The 22,813-nt window shown below is 38.1% G+C and overlaps 3 pseudogenes; all 3 read left to right on the forward strand.

Annotated features, from left to right (window-relative positions):
• The first annotated feature begins 5,831 nt into the window (after nt 1–5,831).
• On the forward strand, nt 5,832–6,972 carry LOC112582597 (annotated as a pseudogene).
• A 7,927-nt stretch (nt 6,973–14,899) lies between these two features.
• LOC112586154 lies at nt 14,900–16,247 on the forward strand (annotated as a pseudogene).
• A 2,704-nt stretch (nt 16,248–18,951) lies between these two features.
• Nucleotides 18,952–20,664, forward strand: LOC112586167 (annotated as a pseudogene).
• Nucleotides 20,665–22,813: the final 2,149 nt, after the last annotated feature.

Below are 22,813 nucleotides of genomic sequence, written 5' to 3' on the forward strand. Positions count from 1 at the left end.
TTTTTGGGTGTTAGTTCTAAAAAGTCTTGTAGGTCTTCCTAGAACCATTCAACTTCAGCTTCTTCAGCGTTACTGGTTGGGGCATAGACTTGGATTACTGTGATATTGAATGGTTTGCCTTGGAAACGAACAGAGATCATTCTGTCATTTTTGAGATAGCATCCAAGTACTGCATTTCGAACTCTTGTTGACCATAATGGCTACTTCATTTCTTCTGAGGGATTCCTGCCCACAGTAGTAGATATAATGATCATCTGAGTTAAATTCACCCATTCCAGTCCATTTTAGTTCTCTGATTCCTAGAATGTCGACGTTCACTCCTTCCATCTCCTGTTTGACCACTTCCAATTTGCCTTGATTCATGGACATGACATTCCAGGTTCCTATGCAATATTGCTCTTTACAGCATCGACCTTGCTTCTATCACCAGTCACATCCACAACTGGGTATTGTTTTTGCTTTGGCTTCATCCCTTCATTCTTTCTGGAGTTATTTCTCCACTGATCTCCAGTAGCATATTGGGCACCTACTGACCTGGGGAGTTCCTCTTTCAGCATCCTATCATTTTCCCTTTTCATACTGTTCATGGGGTTCTCAAGGCAAGAATACTGAAGTGGTTTGCCATTCCCTTCTCCAGTGGACCACATTCTGTCAGACCTCTCCACCATGACGTCCTGGGTGGCCCCACGGGCATGGCTTAGTTTCATTGAGTTAGACAAGGCTGTGGTCCTAGTGTGATTAGATTGAGTAGTTTTCTGTGAGTATGGTTTCAGTGTGTCTGCCCTCTGATGCCCTCTTGCAACACCTACTGTCTTACTTGGGTTTCTCTTACCTTGGACATGGGATATCTCTTCAGGGCTGCTCCAGCAAAGCCCAGCCGCTGCTCCTTACCTTGGACGAGGGGTATCTTCTCACCACCGCCCCTTCTGACCTTGAACATGGAATAGCTACGCCCTCCTGCACCAGCACAGCCACCGCTCCTTGGAGGTGGGGTTGCTCCTCCCTGCCGCAGCCCCTGGCCTCAGGCGTTGGGTAGCTCCTCTCGGCTGCCGCCCCTGACCTCGGACGTGGGGTAGCTCCTCTTCACCATTCCTGCACTGTTCTTTACACCAATTGGCCTGGCATGGAAAAACAAGTGCTGGCTCACAAGACCACAAACAAAAACAATGGGAAGAAATTGTAAGGATAAACATTTTAGATACCACGCTCCCCAGGATTGATGATAATACACGTGGCTTATATAATAGTATTTGGGAGATAAGGAAATAGATATTTAATTGCATATAAGTTAACTAGAAGGACACGAAAATCTACCAGAATCGAGTAAAAGATGGTCAGTGGTTTATTCACTCCCCCTCATCTCCCAAGGGGACAATAGACAATATCTGGAGGCATTTTTGGTGTCATAATGCAGGGGCCAGGGGTGAAGGTACTATCATCTAGTGGACAGAGGCCAGAGAAGCTGCACAGGATAGCTCCCATAAAAAGAATAATCCAGTCCAAAATATCAATAGAGTCAGAATTGAAAATCTCTGAAAAAAATCACTGATAAAGAATTATGATAGTGAGAACTGGCATGGAAAAAATGCCTTCTGATTGTTACTTAAATATACTTGTGAAAATAGTATGGCGGCCTTTCATAGTATAAAAATTAAATATATGCTCTGATAATCCAGTAACTCTGCTTCTGAATATTTATTTATTTAATTCAAAAGAATTAAAATGATGATTTAAAAGAGATATTAGCATTCCCTTGTTCATTGCAGAGCTATTCACAATAACAAAGATTAGAAATAACCTAAATGTCTATGGACCAAAAAGTGAATCAAGAAAATGTGGCATGTACATAAAAATGGCATAAAAAAAGGAAGAAATTATGCAGTACATTACCACATGGATGACAGTATGCTTAGTGAAATATGGCAGTCACAGAAAGACAAATACTGTATAACTCCACTTATATGTTCATGGAGTCAAAAAGTGGAGTGATAGATGTCAGAGGCAAGAGGAGGGGAAAACAGGAAGTTACAAATCAATGGACATAAAATATCAATTAAGCAAGTTAAATGGGTTCTAGAGATATACTGTACACAAATCATATTGGTAGTCAAAAATACTGTATTGTACATTTAAAATATCTTAATTCGGTGGGTCTTATGTGAAATGTTCTTACCACAATAAAATAAAAATAAATATTAGTACAATATGATCACTAAAATCTAAATTTTACTTGGATTCCATCAGCTTTTTCCCTTTAATTCCCTTTATTTTCTTGGACCCAATCCAGGTACCACATTGTACTGTCACCATGTCTCCCTAATGTCTGATCTGTGACAAATTTTGACTCTTTCCTTTTTTTTTTTTTTTCCTTTGGCTTCAATAATTTTAAGGAGTATGGATGAGGTATCCTGTAGAATGCTTGCAGATATGGGTTTGCTTAATAATTTTCTTATAGTAAGATGAGATAATAGATTCTGTGGAAAGAATGTCACAGAGGTGAAGTTTCTCATCGCATCATTTCAGGGGATAAATGATGCCCACACTGCACCACTGGAGATGCTCACCTTTATCTTTTACTTCAGGTAATGTTGGTCATATTTACTAAACTTGACTGTGAGATTTGAAATGGACTTGAATTATTTCTACTGTGTTAATTTTCCTTATTTAAATTCTATAGTCCTTGGTTTCTACAATGAATATGTGTTATTTCAATAATTCAATAAACAGAAGTAATTAATGGAATGGATGTGGTGGTGCAATCGAACAGAACAGTTATTTTAAAGGGATCAGTTCATTGTCCAAACTAAATATTTAACTTAGTAAATATCTCTGCTTTAACTCTCAATGAATCATGATGATCTAAATGCTGGACCTTCATACTTCTTCCATATGTTAGAGTAAAACTTTGGAGGAACAAGGTTATGCCTGGCATGTTATAGTCCTTAAATTAATATTTAATAATAATTTCATCTATAATTACATAATTTTTATAACTGTAAAAAAGTATCAGTGTGAGGAAGGGTCTGAGAGAAGTGATTTTAACCTACAAATGTTCATGTGAAATGTCCCTAACGCTGCTCCAGGTTTTATAGAACACAAGAAAGAATTACATCAGAGAATTGTGATTAATTTTAATCATTTCAAGGCTTTAAGAGAATGAGGCAACAGACAGTCTCTAGGGTTTCTGCCCCATAGGTTGTGACTTTAGATATAAGACTATATCCATCACTCCCAACCAGGAGAGATTCTACTTTCACCCATCAGCAGGTATCATGGGAAGCTGCTGTGAAACACAAGAGCTCAGCCTGGCACTCTGTGATGACCTAGGAGAAGGCATGGGAGGGAGGGGGAGGCTCAGAAGGGAGCAGGTATATCTGTATATATCCCTTCCAACCAAAATTAAATTCAAAAATAAGATTCTAAACAAAACTTAATATTATTTTCTAAGTAGGGTATTAGAAAAACAGTGTGAGGGAAAATTTACCATTTAGACATAGAAAGTCCTTGAGTAATACTGAGTCATTGTGAAAGTTACCAATCTGAACTGTAAAGGAAGAGGAAGTGGACTCAGCCTACAGAGCTTTGTGTGAGAACTGGCTCAGCTGAGCCCTTAAAACAACAGGGCTTCCCCGATGGAACAGTGGTAAAGAATCTGCTGCCAGTGCAAGAGATGCAAGAGACTCGGGTTTGATCCCTGGTTTAGGAACATCCCTGGAGTAGAAAATGGTAACCCACTTCAGTATTCTTGCCTGGAAAAAATTCCACGGGCAAAGGAGTCTGGCGAGCTACATGCAGTCCATGGGTTCACAAGAGTCTGAAGCAATGGAGTGACTGAACACAAACAAGTGCCTGGAATGGAGGGTAAGAAGAGCTCTGAGAATCTGTGAGAGGTGCATTATCTGGTGTCTACAAATTTTTGAAGGAGTAGTCAAACTGAAATAAAGACAAATATTTAATAAAAAAATAAGCAGAGATTAAGCAAATGCTAGTGAAAGAAAAGTAAAAGCACTATTTTTAATTAGGTATGTAAACCAGCCTTGAGAGCAAAAATTAAACAAAATAGAGAAGAAAGATATAGGAAAGATATTAGCTGTCATATTTCCTAAATCCAAAGAAACTCACCAGCAATTTAAAAATAACATTTGGGTCACAAAATCCATTGGATGAAATAAAACATTAGTTTAATATTAATTTTCAAGGGGCTTAGACAAATCAGCTATATTTAGAATGTCTAGCTTTGTGATAGATTGTCTTTTTAAAATTTATACTCAAATTTATGAGTATAGGAAGATATAGGGATCTTGAGTGCCTCAGTTTTGCCTATGATATGACATCTCTGCTGAGCCATATAAAATCTATTTCTTGAGTTACGGGACTAGAGACAACCTTATCGGAAATGATAGAGAAAAGTCCTGGTATGGTAGGGTCTAAGAGGTGTAGGTCACCAATTGTTCATGCATGTGTGCTGAGTTGCTCAGTTGTGTCCTATTCTTTGTGACTTCATGGACTATATAGCCAACCCGACTCTGTCCACATAATTTTCCACTCAAGGATACTAGAGTGGGTTGCCATTTCCTCCACCAGAGGATCTTCCCAACCCAGGGATTGAACCTGCATCTCTTGCATCTCCTACATTGGCAGGTGGATTCTTTACCACTATCCCTTGAGAAGTCATTGGTCACCAATTAGAGAAATACCATTCTTTTCTATTAGCATTTTCTCATGAAATATCATCACACTGAAGTACTACCTTAAATGTCTGATCTTTCTCTTTTACAGGTAATATAAGGACAGAATAAATGTCTTTATTTACGGACATTTCTATGTTAGAATCTTTAGTAGAGTTAGTTACATTTTTCTCAACTTCCTTTCTCATCTCACCTGCTGCTGCCTTTTAGTATAGCTCTCTGATATGTACATTTTCATTGGACAGTTTCCCATAGGTTTAAGATCACTAGTTTGTCACAAATTGGAACATGATTATGAGTAAATGGAGTATCTTAGTACTAACACATTGAACATAGATTCTCTTTTAGACAAATGGAAAATTTCCGGGAGTCTGGATCAAGAATCCAGTCACAGACGTGTAGACTGATTCTTATTTGCATGTTACAGGTAAAGTCAAGGATCTCTGTCTTCTGCTTGTCGTGTCTTTGATAAAGACATAGACTGTATTATCCTTATTATTTGTTCAGTGTTATTATTCCACAAGCAATGAGGTGGGATAATTAGGGCTCCCTGGGTTGAGAAGAACACTATCTGAAAAAAATTAACTAAGGTTTATTTTGACAATAGATTTACTGAGTCAGAAACAAAAGTAAATGTTAAAGTATCATGTGGAAATAAAGGCACAGATGAAACTGTTAGAGGGGTCATTCTTAATGTCACATTGTGAACATGTGATGCAAAGTGTAATTTAAAATTTTCTCACTTCTGCTGCTAGTTTTAGGACTGAAATAATCAGTTATGGTACTAGGCTAGGTTAATCTTTTATGAATTTATAATGTTCAAGAGGACCTAAAAGTGTTATAGAAGGATTTCACTTAAAATAACTCCCAAATCTTTTGATTTCATATTATCTCTAAATGTTGAAATTATAATTCAAACTAAAAAGTTCAATAATGGTACTGTGCTATTTAAAGAAAAGTTTAAATGGTTATCTTTTTTAAATTTTAGAGATTTAGCAATCGTGAGTAAGAAACACAGAGAGAGGTTCTAAAAGAGACACTTTGCTTCCTCTTCCAGCTTTGGAAAGGAATAGTTAACCAAGTGTCTTACATCCTTATTTCCCTTAATATTTTTCTTTCTAGGACTGATTCAGATTCTGACAAACAGAAGCCATGTTTCTATCAGAGAGAAATATAAGTGGGGCCGTGTTCACTCTCCTGGGCTTCTCCGATTACCCAGAGTTACAAGTCCCCCTCTTCTTCACATACTTCACCATCTACAGTGTCACTGTGGCAGGGAATCTTGGGATGATTCCAACCATCAAAATTAACTCCAAACTGCACACCCCCATGTACTTTTTCCTCAGCCACCTCCCCTTTGTGGACTTTTCTTATTCCTCCATCATTGCTCCCAAGACCATGGTGAACCTCGTGGTAGAAGACAGAACCATTTCAGTTGTAGGTTGTGTAATACAATTCTTTTTCTTTTGTACCATTGTGGTGACTGAGTCCTCTTTATTAGCTGTGATGGCCTAAGACCGCTTCGTGGCCATCTGCAACCCTCTGCTCTACATGGTGTCCATGTCCCCGAGACTCTGTGCCATGTTAGTGCTTGGATCTTATGCTTGGGGAGTAGCTTGCTCCTTGATACTCACCTGTACTGTTATCAAATTATCATTTTGAGGTTTCGACACAATCAACTCACTTCTTCTGTGAGTTCTCTTACCTGCTTTCCCTCTCTTTATCTGATACTTATCTCAACCAGTTGCTGCTTTTCATTTTCTCCACCTTTAATGAGGTCAGCACACTCTCATCATTCTCCTGTCTTATGTGTTTATTGTCGTCACCATCCTCAAGATGCTTTCAGCCTGTGGTCACCACAAAGCCTTCTCCACCTGCGCCTCCCACCTGACCGCCATCAGCATCTTCCCCGGCACCATCCTCTTCCTCTACTCTGTGCCCAGCTCCACACTCTCCAGGCACACAATCAAAGTGGCGTCTGTGTTTACACGGTGGTCATCCCCATGTTGAATCCCCCGATCTACAGTCTGAGAAATAAGGATGTCAAAGACACAGTCTCCAACATCATGGACTCTAAAATATTTTCGTACTAAACATTATTCTGGAAGATTTTGCCCTTGATATGTAGATAAACTGTGTCTGCAAAGGTTGGTTGATAAAAAGAAATTTATTATTAATGAAGTGTTAATATGTAAAATAGAAAGTACATGTGTTTTGCTTAACCATACTAAACTTGACTTTCTCTCTTACTTACTGGAAAAAAAGTTAGCAATCTTTCAAGGCTTTTTCATGTAAAATTTTAGACAAAATAATCTGATTACAAAGGTTAAAGGACATAAATATCATGTGGCATACTTGTGTAATCTTAATAATTGTTAATTTCATCCTCCTTTTTTAATACCTATGGTAGACTAGGCTCTCAATAATAACATGCTTTCCTCTTACAAAAAGTACAAATAGCAGTTAAGACATAGTGTTCATCCTTCAAGGGATGAAAATTCAGTGATGATAGTAGGGCACTTTACAAAGTAGAAATTGTATAAGATAGAAAACAATAAGTATAATAGAAGGTTTCAGAGGAAAAATTTCAAGTCCTTAAGAGAGATACTTTTATAAAATAAATATTATGTACCCTGGTTTGGAAAACAGAAGAGACAGAGTTCTAGGAGACATATTCCAACATTGGAGTTTTATCCAGGAGACTAAAGCCTGAGAAACAAGGAGGTCAGAGTGCAATACTGAGTCAATGATACAACAATAATTTTTTTTAATTGAATAAATACTGTGTTTGCATATTTGGATATTTTTGCATATTGTATATGCAGGTTACTTGGCATGAATGAAAGTTGATAAGACATGGTCTATATTCCGAATGTGTTTTCAAAAGAGCTCCAGTGTGGCAACATAACCAGCTATGATTGTTGTTGAGTCACTCAGTTGTGTCCAATTCTTTTGCAACCCCATGAACTCTAGTCCACCAGGATCCTCTATCCATGGGATTTGCCAGGCAAGAATACTGGAGTGGGTTGCCATTTCCTTCTCCATTGATAGAGTCCACCAGAGACTTAAAAATGGTAGACTAGATTTCAGAAAATTTTACATACAAAAAGGAAGCATGGTGAGTACCTGCCTAACATGCATTTCAAGCTATTATTCTGCCTATGAAGACATCAAAAACATTATCAGGTTTTTTTTTTCTTTCCTGAATAAAATGTCTGTATCCTTCTCAACTAAAGAAAGTGAAAGTGAAAGTTGCTCAGTCATGTCCAATTCTTTGTGACCCCATGGACTAGTCCATAGAATTCTCCAGGCCAGAATACTGGAGTGGGTAGCCTTTCCTGTCTCCAGGGAATCTTCCCAACCCAGGGATCGAACCCAGGTATCCCACATTGCATGCAGATTTTTTTACCAGTTGAGCCACCAGGGAAACCCTCTCAACTAAACTCCTAGCTTTTAAAAAACAGTACTTGGAGTTGCCCTAAGAGTTGAAAACCAGTAGCCTATATGACCATATTCAACATACGAGAAGGTAGTTACTAGCATCCAGACCTATTCAATCTGGCAAATTAGAAATACCAGATCTTGGGACTTTTCTGGTGGTCTAGGGGCTAAGAATCTACACTCCCAATTCAGGGATCCTGGCTTTGATCTCTGGTCGGGGAACTGGATTCCTCGTGCTGCAACTGAAAGACTATGTGCTGCAACTAAGGTCTGGTGTAGTCAAATGAATAAATATTGAAAAACAGAAATACCAGTCTTCCAATGTTCTGGTCTGGAGAATTCCATGGGGTCGCAAAGAGTTGGACATGACTGAGCGACTTTTACTTCACCTAACATTAATAGCTCACTTTTGCTTGAATAATTTGTACACTATTCTCTCTATTCAATATGTCTAGATAAATTCTGCAATGTCTACCTGTCAAAAGATCTAAACACTCGTAATATATGAGAGCATTAAATGTAAATGGGAATAGACTCTGTCAGAATTTGTGCTGGAATAGGAATGACACAAATATTTCAGCCAATTTCTCACAATGATCTTTCCTCAAATTTTTGAAAGTAATACATTAAAGTTAGATTGCCTTCTAATTTTGCTGAAGACTAAAATTTTGGAAGTTATATCTTTTAAGGTGATTTGCTATCCAATATGGTAGTTTTCAACATGATCCCAGTTCTTCAGTTATCCAGGTATCCACGCCCCTTTCTACTCTTCTGATTAACGGTGGAATCAATCTCTCCATGTTCTGAGTGTAGACTACTTTGTGACTAGCTTTGACTGATGTAAAAGGTAGCTGAAGAGACATTGTGCCATCTTCAAGCATCTGATGGCCCTGTGGCTTTCTCAAAATCTCTTGGAATTTGCATAATCTCTTAGAAAAACTGCCATGTGAATAAGTACAAGCCAGCCTATTAGATAATGAGCAATATGCCTTACACCCCTATTCCATGAAATAGCATTTAGCAACCTCCCAACTGGAGTGTGAGGCCTTCTTAGATCACCGAGACTGCAAAGCTGATAAAATACACGAAAGTACACCAGCCAAGATCACATGAGGGTACTGACCTTACTGACTCATGTAATAGTGATCCATGCAATAAGCAGCTGTTTTTTGGTTTTTGTTTTTGTTTTTAAACTAGTGTTTTGGAGCAGCTTGTTATGCTGTCTTTAAAACCACTGACATTCTTAATTTCTGATGTTACCACAAAGACATTTTCAAGTCTTATCATATAGCAACTAAGCATATCAGCTTTTCTTAAATGCAACTTGATTAAAATGTGCAATTAAAAAGTTTAGACAATTTAACTTGTTGATGTCCTTGAATCTTTTGATACAATACTTTAATAAAATTATAGTATCTTATTTGTATAAATATAGTTCATCAAAAACTTACAACTTCATAATTTTATTATATATTTTATTAAAATAATCATTAAATAGAATTCAATTATAAGTTTATATTTAAATTACTTTAAAAAAAATACCTGTCTTGCCTTTAAGACTTAGATAAATAGATAAGCAGAGAGTTCATTTTGCCCAGATGATATAAAACATCACTGCACATGCTGTTCTTTATAGATGTCTTTTTATTCTTCCTGTAATGGAACTCTCTCCCTCAGGGAGATGAATTTTAAAACTGGCAATACTTTCAGGGTATACAAAGAACAACAACAAAAATAGTTACTAAATAGATATATTATGATCATCAATCCACTAATATCTAATTTCAAAACATCACTGTATAGTCTAAAATGCCTGTGTAAAGTCCTTATTTTTTGAGGAAAAAAAGATATATAAACCAGAGAGAAACAAGAAGTCATGTCAAGGGTTGGAAAAATCTTGATTAACTGATGCTTATGTCAGAAGCTTTCTCTATCTCCTTTATACTTTAATAAAACTTTATTACACACACACACACACACACACACACACACACACAAAAGATAATGTCAGGCTCTCTGGAAAGCAGTACTTCACAGCACTCATGTTTTAAGTTTTGGGAGTTTGTTTTTGCTTTTCTAATTGGGATAATTCACCAGGTAATACATGAATGAATAAGAGGAATCCTTGTTTCTGAAAAATGAAATTGCATGGAATTCTTGAATGTTTGGTATATTCCAGGGCACACACAACAGACTCTCCTTTGAGCATTGTTGGTTGAAGGAGAAGTTATGCAGTCAGATAAGAAGTGACTTGGGAGAGATCCTCCAGGCAGACCCATTAAACCGTGTCTGCATTGAGCAGGGAGCACGGTTTCCTGCACCGTCATTGGCTCTGCTCTTTCTAACACAGGGCCAGATGGCAAAAACCAAAGAGCAGCATATAAGCTCATTCTATCAATGATTTCATTTATGACTTTGTGCAAGTTACAGCTGCCAGTGTCTAAGTCATCTTAAATGCTGCATAGCAGTAATCATCTCACTTATTTTCATAGCTATAATCATCTCACTTATTTTTATAAAGATGAAAGGTGTGGGTGGTTGCATTCAGAAGAGTACACAGCACATACAAAGTGATCAGCAAATGTGAGCAATTGCTATTACTCTTAGCAAAGGTGGATCATTATTTCCACCCCTTTCTGGTATTTGGCAGAATGCTATTGTGACTTCAAACCCTATGTCCTCCAGAAAGGAGCTCTAAGTGTAAGACTGGCACAGATTAGAAGACTTATCCACATATTTCATAATTGCAACATAATCCCTGGTTCAGAGGGCAATGTTTGAATGCAGCAAAAAATGCTCTGCAGTTCATCATGACATCTGAAAGGAGTTGTGTTGAACTGTAATAACATGTACCAACTTGGGGCTTTCCAGGTGGCTCAGTGGGTAAAGAATCCACCTACAATTCAGGTGACGCAGGTTCAATCCCTGAGTCAGGAAGATGCCCTGGAGGAGAGCATGGCAACCCACTCCTGTATTCTTGCCTGGAGAATCCCATGGACATAGGAGCCTGGCGGGCTATGGTCCATAGACTCACAAAGAGTCAGACATGACTGAAGAGACTTGGTACGTGAACCAGCTTTAAATAGCTTTCCCCATCTGATGACATCTCATACAACTCCTTAATTATTTGAGTCCCAAGATGATGTTGCTTGCTTTCAAGATGAAGTTGTTTGCTTGATGTCTTGTTGGTGTCCCACAGAGATCAATGATTGGTTTGGAAGCTAAAGAAATATGAGCTCCAGGGATACACACACATAAAAATGTAAAGCATGTAACATTTTCCCTCATAGCATCTTCACAAACAGGAAGCAAGGCCTATCTCACAGGTTGGTTGGACTACACTCTGTTTTGGGGGGAATGGACTGAACTGTATTTCCTGAGGTATGGAAGCTTATTTGTTTGTCTTCTCATAAGGGTAGTATTGTTAGCCATGTATGAGAGGTGGAACAATTGTAAAAGAGGGTAGTGACATTAGACATTTTAAAAAGTCTGTAGTTAGCCTGTATTTATAGAGTATTTTAAGAAATGTCCAAATTTTGAGCACTCCATTTTGAAAGTATTTTCACTTTTTGTGCTGAGAAACAACCTCGACAGGACATGGGAACAACCCTACCTGCAGAGCCGAATTTGAAACAGCTGTCAGTTTAAGAGGGAAAGAGTGTGAGCCAACAGGGAGGAATGCTCGATTCCTCTCCCCTTTCCTCCTCCTCCCCCCTCACTTTAACTCCATCCATGGAACCTGGGAAAGACAGCAGGAAGAGTCTCCTGACAGTCACTCTGAGGCTGGGAGTAGGTGCTGAGGGCTCTTCGGAACTGTTCCAGGAGGAACACAGACATGTGAACCACCTCTGAATCAGACAGGAGGGGGATTACTTTGTCCTTGTGCCAAAGGGACTTATAGATGTCTCTCTATAGCAATTTTCTCACATTTGATACCTTTGACATTTTGGCCCAAATTGTATTTTGGTCTTTTCATGTGTTGTGGGTGTGTGTGGAGGATGGGGTGGGGAGGGAGATGCTGTTCTGTACCTTCTCGACTATTTAGCAGCATCTTGTCTGCCTAGGGGGCTTCCCTGGTGGCTCAGAGGGTAAAGAATCTGCCTGTGATGCAGGAGACCCGGGTTCAATCTCTGGGTCAGGAAACTCCCCTGGAGACAGGAATGGCTACCCACTCCAGTATTCTTGTCTGGAGAATTCCATGGACAGAGGAGCCTGTCAGGCTTACAGTCCATGGGGTCTCAGTCAGAAACAGCTGAGTGACTAACCCTTTCACTTTCACTGGTCAGTCCACTAGATGTCAGTAGCAACCCTCCCGATTGTGACAATCAGCAGTATCTTCAGATATTGCTAAATGTCCTGTGGGGTTATAATCGCTCCTGGTGAAGAACCACTTCTCTCTATAAGTAATCAGTAGCCTGGTTTTTCTTTAAAAACTGGATCAGCCTGAAATGTGGGAGGCCTGGCTTCAATCCCTGGGTTGGGAAGATCCCCTGGAGAAGGGAAAGGCTAACCACTCCAGTGTTCTGGCCTGGAGAATTCCATGGACTGTATAGTCCATGGGGTTGCAAAAAGTCAGATGTGACTGAGTTACTTTCACTTCATTCACTTACCTCTTTGAGTGGCTCGAGGGTAAAGAATCTGCCTGGAGGATACACCTGAGACGTTCAGTACCTGGGTTGGGGAGGTATCCTGAAGGAGGAAATGGCAACCCACTCCGGTACTCTTGTCTGAGAAATCTCATGGATGTAGTGGCTTAGCAGGCTACAGTCCCTAGAGTTGTAAATAGCTGGACACAACTGAACACACACGCACACATTAACCTTTCTGAAGTTATTTGAAGAATGTGGAAAATACCGGATGTGTTGGGGTTTAGTCCAGATTTTTTACCCCCTGAAAATAACCAACTGGTGCCTCCAAATCATTTTATTGTTACTAAGGGTGAGTAGAGAAAATACCCTTCATTGGCATTTTCAATATGTCAAAAGCTTTGAATATATATCTCCTTTATTTAAAAAAAAAAAATAAACACAACCCTTAAAACTTTTATGTTTTGTGAGAATTCATGCAAGATTCTTTTCTAAAGTTTCTTTTTAAAGTTATCAGAATAAAATACTTATATTTAATGGATGTTGTGAAGATCAGATATACAATGCAGCTTATGTATGCATGTATAATATTCTGTGTGTGCAATCTGATTTACTATGTTTTTACTTGCCATCTTATCATAATCATTTTTAGATCATTAAAACTTCTTTATGTATGGCAAAGCCACTACAATATTGTAAAGTAATTAGCCTCCAATTAAAATAAATAAATTTATATTTTAAAAAAAGCAAACTTCTTCAAAAAGCTGAGTGATTTTCTATAATATGTATGCAGTATATCTTTGAGCTTTTTTCCTGTTGCTCAACACTTTATTTCTAAACTTTGCTTTCATAAATAATGGTGCAATGCAGCAGCAAGCATTTCTGTTAATTACATGTTCACATCATTGTTTAGCTCTTCAAATAGAGCTAAAACAGAGGATATATTTGTCAAATAGGTCTTCATAAGGCTTGAGAGTCACAGTTACAGAATGTCAGATTTTGAATATCAGTTCCCTGAAGAATGACAGACAGTGTGTACCATAAATAACAAAATCACTATGCAAATTTTATAGGAAAATATACTAATATAGATTATAAAATCTGCTTTCCCAGCTAAACTGTATTTAAATAAATGAAAACTTGTGAATTAGCAATCTTAAATAAGCATACTTCATATATTTCATTATAAAAGATTTTCTTAAAAATTATCCACTGAATCCTAATACTTTGAGAAATGATTAAAGAGTAAGTCAGTAAAAAGGTATTGGAATATTTTTAATAACCATTTTATTGACCTATAGTTAATTTTCAATGCTGTGTTCCTTTCAGGTCTACAGTAAATGATTCAGATATATCTATATCTATGTAACTGTGTCTATTCTGTATAGATATAGATATATCATATTCTTTTTCAGAGTCTTCTCCATTATAAATTATTATAAGATATGGAATATTGTCCCCTTTGCAGTATAATAGGTCCTTGTTATTTATTTTATATATAGTGACTGAAATTTGCTCAGTAGTGTCCGACTCTTTGCTACCCCTTGGACTATATAGTCCATGGAATTCTCCAGGCCAGAACACTGGAGTGGGTAGCTATTCCCTTCTCCAGGGGATCTTCGCAACCCAGGGATCAAACCCAGGTCTCCCGCATTGCAGGCGGGTTCTTTGTCAAATAAGCCAACAGTGAAACCCTTATATGTAGTGCTGTGTATATATTAATTTAATAAAAAACAATATGGATAATTAAATAATATTTGATATCTTTCTGATGATTCAGTTCTAAGCTCCGAATTATATATAACTAGTTTAAGGAATCATACAGGCTCATATGGATGCAAGTCTTTCCTGTGATCTGTGTAGTACACTATGGACTCGATGTATTTGAGTGATGCAATTTCTGAGCTTTTCCTAAACTTCCCCAAAGCAATGCCTTATTTCTTTGCTATAAAATGTACCCTATATATCGTCATGTCTCTTTTAGGAGAATGCTGCTGCTGCTGCTAAGTCGCTTCAGTCATGTCCGACTCAGTGCCACCCCATTGACGGCAGCCCACCAGGCTCCCCGGTCCCTGGGATTCTCCAGCAAGAACACTGGACTGGGTTGCCATTTCCTTCTCCAATGCATGAAAGTGAAAAGTGAAAGTGAAGCTGCTCAGTCATGTCCAACTCTTAGAGACTCCATGGACTGCAGCTTACCAGGCTCCTCTGTCCATGGGATTTTCCAGGCAAAAGTACTGGAGTGGGTTGCCATTGCCTTCTCCCCTTTTAGGAGACAGTCAAAACTAAATTGGGGATGATCTCATGGAGAATAACTATTACTATTTTTCTGCAATCATGGTAAAGGGAGGACATGGACAAGGAAAACTGCACTGCTGTGACAGACTTCCTCCTTGGATTCCCAGATGCCCCTCAGCTCAGAGTCTTCCTCTTCCTGCTGTTTCTTTCCATCTATAGAGTCACAGTTTGGGGAAACCTGGGCATGATTGCTCTCATTCAGGTCAGCTCTGGACTCCACACCCCCATGTACTTTTTCCTCAGCCACTTGTCCTTTGTGGATTTCTCTTACTCCATCACCGTCATGCCAAAGATGCTAGCTAACATCTTAAATGAAGACAGCCATTTCCTTCCTGGAATGCACTGTGCAATTCTACCTGTTTTGCACATTTGGGATAACTGAGGTCATTCTGCCGGCAGTGATGGCCTATGACTGCTTTGTGGCCATCTGTGACCCACTGCTCTACATGGTCACCATGTCCCGAAATCTCTGCATGGAGTTGGTGTCTTGTTGCTATCTCAATACTACTGTATGTTCTGTGATTCACTTGTGTTTAGCTCTTCAGATCCCATCCTACAGATCAAATGTGATCAACCACTTCTTTTGTGATCTTCCCGCTCTGTTGTCTCTTGCTTTCTACGATGTCACTGTGAATCAATTGGTGCTATACATTGTGGCCACTTTCAATGAGGTTATCACCATTGTGGTCATCCTCACGTCCTACTTGTTTATTCTCATCATCATCCTGAGGATGCGCTCTGCCGACAAAAGATGCAAAGCTTTTCCACGTGTGCTTCCCACCTCGCTGCCATCATTGTCTTTCACAGAACAGTCCTTTTCATTTATTGCCAGCCCCACTCTGGCAACAGCATGGGCACTGACAAAGTGGCCACGGTGTTCTACACTGCAGTGATCCCCATGCTGAACCCCCTGATCTATAGTCTGAGGAACAAGGATGTGAAAGAAGTGCTCAGAAAAGTGGTGAGCTCCAAAATATTATCCTAGAGAATATTTTCCTAGCAGGACTCAGGGTTAGAAATTGGAGGCTGGTGAAAGGGTAATGATGTGTTTCAGTGTTGGAGTAAAAAGAACAGTCAAGATGTGAATAGCTATGAGTGAGTCTTTTTAATTCTCTTATCCTTGTGCCTTTTCAATTTACAAGTTTAGGATTGATTGAGAATATTTCAAAATGTGCAGCCTACTTCTTTGCTTTGATGCTATATAAAATGTTTTAAATTGGACAGTATACTGGACTTTTAAAAACACAAATTTAATTGTCTCTTAGACTTTCATGAGTTTAATGGACTAAGTATCATATTTTATTTTAACATCCATTATGGGGACTATGATTCAATTCATAATTGAACACCTATTATTTTACAATAAGGAACACACCTTTGTCAGTTTTTACAGAGAATAAGATTTCATTTGTGTATATAAATATAAATATATATATTCTCTTTATTGTTTTGTTCTTACTTTATTATTTTTTGTTTTTGTCATTGCAGTGTCCAGTGGTTTAGGGGTTTCATATATTATCACATATGAATAATAGAAATATTGATAATAATTACATTACAGAAATTTTAGGGAAATTAAATTACATGTCAAGTGAAAATAGCCTAGGAATATACCTAACACATAATTGGTCATCTCTTTATGTATGTGTATATGAGTGTCTCTTTCATGCATTGGAGAAGGAAATGGCAACCCACTCCAGTATTCTTGCCTGGATAATCCCAGGGACAGAGGAGCCTAGTGGGTTGCCGTCTATGGGGTCACAGAGTCGGACACACGACTGAAGCGACTTAGCAGCAGCATATGTGTGTCTGTGTGTGTGTGTGTGTGTGTGTGTGTGTGTGTGCATAGATGTATATTGTCTATTGCACTTGACAGTATTGTGCTTTGCAGATACTGCATTTTTACAGATTGAAGATTTGTGGCCACCCTGCATCAAGCAAGTCTATTAGCACTGTTTTTCCAGCAACATTTGCTCACTCGTATCTCTGTCACATGTCATATTTTGGTAATTCTGGCAATATTTTAAACTTTCATTATTGTGTAAGTTATGGTGATCTGCCATCTCTGATGTTACTATTGAAAAAGATTATAACTCACTGAAAGTTTAGATGGTGGTTAGCATTTTAAAGTATTTTTCAACTAGGATATATATATTTTTTAGTTTTTATTGATTTGCATAAAGTTTTTAAATTATTTTATTTTGTCTGTTCTGGGTCTTCTATGTGGCATGTGGACTTCTCTAGTTGCGGTGTTTGGGTTTAGTTCCCTGTGGCATGTGGTATCTTAGTTGCCCCCAAGGGATCAAGCACAGGTTCCCTGAAAAGGACAGTGGATTCTTAACCACTGGACCACTAGGGAAGTCCCAATATATGTACATTTCTTAGACATAATATTTCAATGTACATACTTAGACATATGCACACTGAAAATGTGTTTACCTGCTTTATTAATGATATTTCTCTTTCCAATGTAAAGAGAAAGTGAAATCGCTCAGTCGTGTCCAACTCTTTGTGGCCCCATGGACTGTAGCCTGCCAGGCTCCTCCATCTATGGGGTTTTCCAGGCAAGAATACTGGAGTGGGTAGCTGTTTCCTTCTGCAGGGCATCTTCCTGACCCAGGGATCGAACCAGGGTCTCCTGCACTCTTTACTGTCTGAGCCATCAGGGAAGCCTAATTTGCCTTATCACAATAAAGTGAATATACCAAACCTATAATATCTCCCAGCTATGTCTGTATGCTTATAAATGTATATGCCTACATATTATGTAGATATATTAATATATTATATATGTGTATGTATTGGTTGGTTGTTGTTTAGTCACTAAGTTAGGTTCAGATCTTTTGGGACCCCACAGACTATAGACCATCAGGTACCTCTATGTATGCAATTATTTAATAACCATTGTTATGAATAGCAGCATTGCTGACTTTTGCCTCTTTTCTCACTTTCAATTACTTTCTTCTGGCTTACTTTAAAAATATGCATTAAATGCTTACTGTGACTCATAGGTGGACTTCTAACCTCTGTGTACATTTCTTTTCTGTGTCTTGATGAAATGACCTTTGTCCATCCTTCCTTTATGTGTTTAAACTTCATTTCTTCCTTCAACCTTGGCTCATATGTGTCACTGATACTTTATTTGTGCTTCCATTATGATTTATGTAAATTTCTACATTAAATTCACTTGCTCAATGAAGCATCTCTCTGTGAGTCTATACTAACGTTAGAAAGCACTACACTGGAGTTTATGAAAACCAGGCTAGGCAATTTGACTCTTATTTTTTAATTTGACAAGTAACACAAACTTCTTAATTTCTCAGTTTCCTCAAGTTTGAACAATGGTTATTACTGTTAACCTCTCAACATTGTACTGAGATTACATTTTGACAACATGTAGGTACTCCCTAGCACTAGGAAAATCCTTTATGTGTGTTTCAGTGAAATCTTTGAAGCCTGGAACTATTTATTCTTTTCTCTCTCACTATCATGTATTATAAGTTATATTTATTTTTTTATTAGATAGATGAATAAAAACTGGTATATAAACTGTATGTATATTGAGATTTTGGGGGGTGTTAGTTCTAAAAGGTCTTGTAGGTCTTCATAGAACTGTTCAACTTCAGCTTCTTCAGCATTACTGGTTGGGGCATAGACTTGGATTACTGTGATATTGAATGGTTTGCCTTGGAAATGAACAGAGATCATTCTGTTGTTTTTGAGATTGCATCCAAGTACTGTATTGTCACCCTGCTTATTTAACTTCTATGCAGAGTACATCATGAGAAACACTGGGCTGGGAGAAGCACAAGCCAGAATCAAGATTGCTGGAAGAAATATCAATAACCTCAAATATGCTGATGATACCACCCTTATGGCAGAAAGTGAAGAGGAACTAAAAAGCCTCTTGATGAAAGTGAAAGTGGAGAGTGAAACAGTTGGCTTAAAGCTCAACATTCAGAAAATGAAGATCATGGCATCTGGTCCCATCACTTCATGGCAAATAGATGTGTCAGTCACTCTCCTAATATATTATTTCCAAGACAGATGTTCAGATACGTCCATCAGGAAGAATGTCTCTGACCAAGAGAAATATAACCATTGGGGCCACATTCGCCCTCTTGGGTTCTCAGACTACCCAGAACTGCAAGCCCCCCTCTTCCTGGTATTTCTGGCCATCTACAACTTCAGCATAGCAGGCAACCTTGGGATGATGGTCATCATCAAAGTTAACCCCAAACTGCACACCCCCATGTACTTTTTTCTCAGCCACTTCTCATTTGTGGATTTCTGCTATTCTTCCATCATTGCTCCCAAGACGCTGGTGAACCTACTTGCAGAAGACAGAGCATTTCATTTTGGGGATGTATGGTGCAGTTCTTTCTCGTTTGCACCTTTGTGGTGACTGAATTAATTCTGTTTGCTGTGATGGCCTATGACGGCTTCGTGGCTATTTGCAACCCTCTGCTCTACACAGTCGTCATGTCCCAGAGACTCTGTGCCATGTTAGTGGTCACGTCATATGCATGGGGAGTGGCTTGCTCCTTGACTCTCACGTGTTCTGCTGTCAAATTATCTTTTCGCGGTTTCAACACAATCAATCACTTCTGTGAGCTTTCTTCCTTGCTGTCCCTGTCTTATTCTGATCCTTCTCTCAGCCAGCCGCTGCTTTTCCCTGTTGCCGCCTTTAATGAGGTGATCACGTTGCTCGTCATCCTCACGTCCTGCGTGCTCACTGTTGTCGCCACCTGAAGACGCAATCAGCTGGTGGTCGTCGCAAAGCCTTCTCCACCCGCGCCTCCCGCCTGACGCCATCGGCATCTTACCCGGCGCCATCCGCTTCCTCTACTCTGTGCCCAGCTCCACACTCTCCAGGCACACCGTCAAAGTGGCGTCTGTGTTTTACACGGTGGTCATCCCCATGTTGAATCCCCTGATCTACAGTCTGAGAAATAAGGATGTCAAGGACACAGTCAGCAAACTAATGAAAACAAAATTGTTTTCACATTGAAGGCATGGAACTGCTAAATATTTACTTTGGTTATTAAAGAACACTTTTCTGATTTTGAATGGATTATGTCAAAAATTCACTTAAAAAATAACTTCAGATTTGAAAAACAAAAACAACAATGGAAAAAATATGAACTTTAGATCAGGAGACTATACCTGGTTCTAAGTCAGAGAAGATGGATTGACCTGACTCAGTCATTATCTACAAAACCAGTTTAATATTATTTTGTTCATAAAGTGGTATATAGAACAAAAGAATATAGATAATATATCAAACATATTGTACATGTGTTGTAAACTCTAGTTCTGTTATTCCTTTTTTCCTGATGACTAACAAGTAGTCTTAAATAAATGACCAATTTTATACTTTAAATTTAGTGAATAGATGACAGGGAAAGATTTAGTTTTACTTTCAGGAACCTCCCAAGCCAGTGGTGTTAGTTAATATCATAATACAGTTGGTGGGAATAGACTGTACAAAATCATTTATGGCTATCATGCATCTTTTACTTGGCCTTGAAGGATAGACAGATTTTTAAAGAGAAATAAAAGAGAATGACATAAGTTTTACTTGAAAGTGAGAGTTGGACTGTGAAGAAAGCTGAGCACCAAAGAATTGATGCTTTTGAACTGTGGTATTGGAGAAGACTCTTGAGAGTCCCTTGGACTGCAAGGAGTTCCAACCAGTCCATTCTAAAGATCAGTCCAGGGTGTTCATTGGAGGGACTGATGCTGAAGCTGAAACTCCAATACTTAGGCCACCTCATGCAAAGAGTTGACTCATTGGAAAAGACCCTGATGCTGGGAAGGGCTGGGGGCAGGAGGAGAAGGGGACGACAGAGGATGAGATGGCTGGATGGCAACACCAACTCGATGGACATGAGTTTGAGTAAACTCCGGGAATTGGTGATGGACAGGGAGGCCTGGCGTGCTGCATTTCATGGGGTCGTTAACGACTTCGGAAACGACTGAGTGACTGAAATGAACTGAACTGAAAGAACATAATGGTCAAGAGTCAATGATTCAAACATATTTTAAGCTATTATTTTATGTCATATGCCTACAAGGTATCTTGCTAGGTGCTTGAAGAAATGAAATTTTGCATACATTGTAGCTACAATTCTACCTTATTTTGGAAGAAAGTTTCAGTATAGAGAATGAAAGAATCTACAAGAGGCTTAAGAAAATTAGCTTGCTTCTTGAAATACTGAGAACAAAAACATAGATACTTTATACATGTTGTATGTTTTGTGTTGCCTATCACTTACCAATCATTATATATATATTATTACTTCACATGGCAGTTGGATCAAGCCTGTATCTTAGTTCTCCTTAACAGGACTCTCTAGAAAGTCTCCATAAAACAATTGAGTAGATTTGCTGTAAAAATTGGGAGCTAATAGCTTTCCTGGGACTTGAACATTGCTTTAAAATAGTTCTAATTTTTAAGCATAATCTAAACATTGGAATAATCTAATCTATATGGTTGTGTATATCAGGGAAGATTACATTTTCCTCTAAGCAATGTGATATTTAGGGGCTTCCCTGATAGCTCAGTTGATAAAGAATCCACCTGCAAAACAGGAAATCCAGGTTCGATTCCTGGGTCGGGAAGATCCACTGGAGAAGGGAAAGGCTACTCACTCCAGTATTCTGGCCTGGAGAATTTCATGAACTGTGGTCCATGGGGTCGCAAAGAGTTGGATGTGACTGAGCAACTTTCACTTTCACCCTCATAGGTACATATATCTAATTTGAAATTAACAATCATATTTATATTTTCTTTCATCTGTTGCCTCATCAGTTTTGCTAGAATTACTTACACATCTGTTTTCTGTTCTATAATCTTTGTGTCTGAATGAAATTCCAAATCTTTTGAGAAAAATATTAAGAGAAATAATTCTATTTTCATGAGGATGAAGTAAAAACTTGAAAACAGTTCAATGGGGTAATTTCAAATGCTTATATGGTTTCAAACTTACAAGGATGAATTATGTAAATCACTTTTTTCTGGTTAACATTTTGATATGTAGTGATAACCAACATTATTTTATATATTCATAAATAAAATATATTCTTCTACAAATCATTGCTTACTTGATATTTACATTAACAAGAATATCAGTGGAAAGTAGCAGAAATGTTATATTAACCTTGACTCAAATCAGTAATAAATAATCCATTTTCAGGGCATAAATTTTCATGTTTCTTCTCTATCTTGACAAAGGATGAATAATTTTTTTTATTAATTCAGAGACACAATTCCTTTATTCTTATTCTGAAAAAATGGAAATACATATTACTTAAGTCCTCTGATCGTGATTTAAAAATTAGTGTGTGGCATAATCAAGACAATTATTTAATATGGCAACACTACAGGCATTGATGCTCTTCAATAAATACTGATGTAAAATTCCATACTCTTCTATTATTTACCTTTAGATTTCAGTTCATTTTTGGTAACTCCTATAGCTGCTGTAGAGTATAATTTACATTGATGTTACTCATTTTTTAAACTCATGTGCCTCTAAAATGAGCGACTTAAACTGCTTCTAAAGAAATCTCAATTATGATAATGTATTGAGTTAAATATACAATGGCATAAAGCATCTCATGCATGAATATATTGATATAAAACAAAGTAGAAAGTAGACTTTGGAACAAGAAATATCACTAAGAATAAAGAGGGCATAAAATGTCATATGAAGCTGTGGGTTTATCATGGATTAGCTTCTTCTTATTAGTCTAAAACTTAAGGAAGGAAATTTTCCAAGTTGATTTTTCTGTTTT

This window comes from Bubalus bubalis, chromosome 1 (assembly GCF_019923935.1).
Source record: "Bubalus bubalis isolate 160015118507 breed Murrah chromosome 1, NDDB_SH_1, whole genome shotgun sequence".
Taxonomy (NCBI): domain Eukaryota; kingdom Metazoa; phylum Chordata; class Mammalia; order Artiodactyla; family Bovidae; genus Bubalus; species Bubalus bubalis.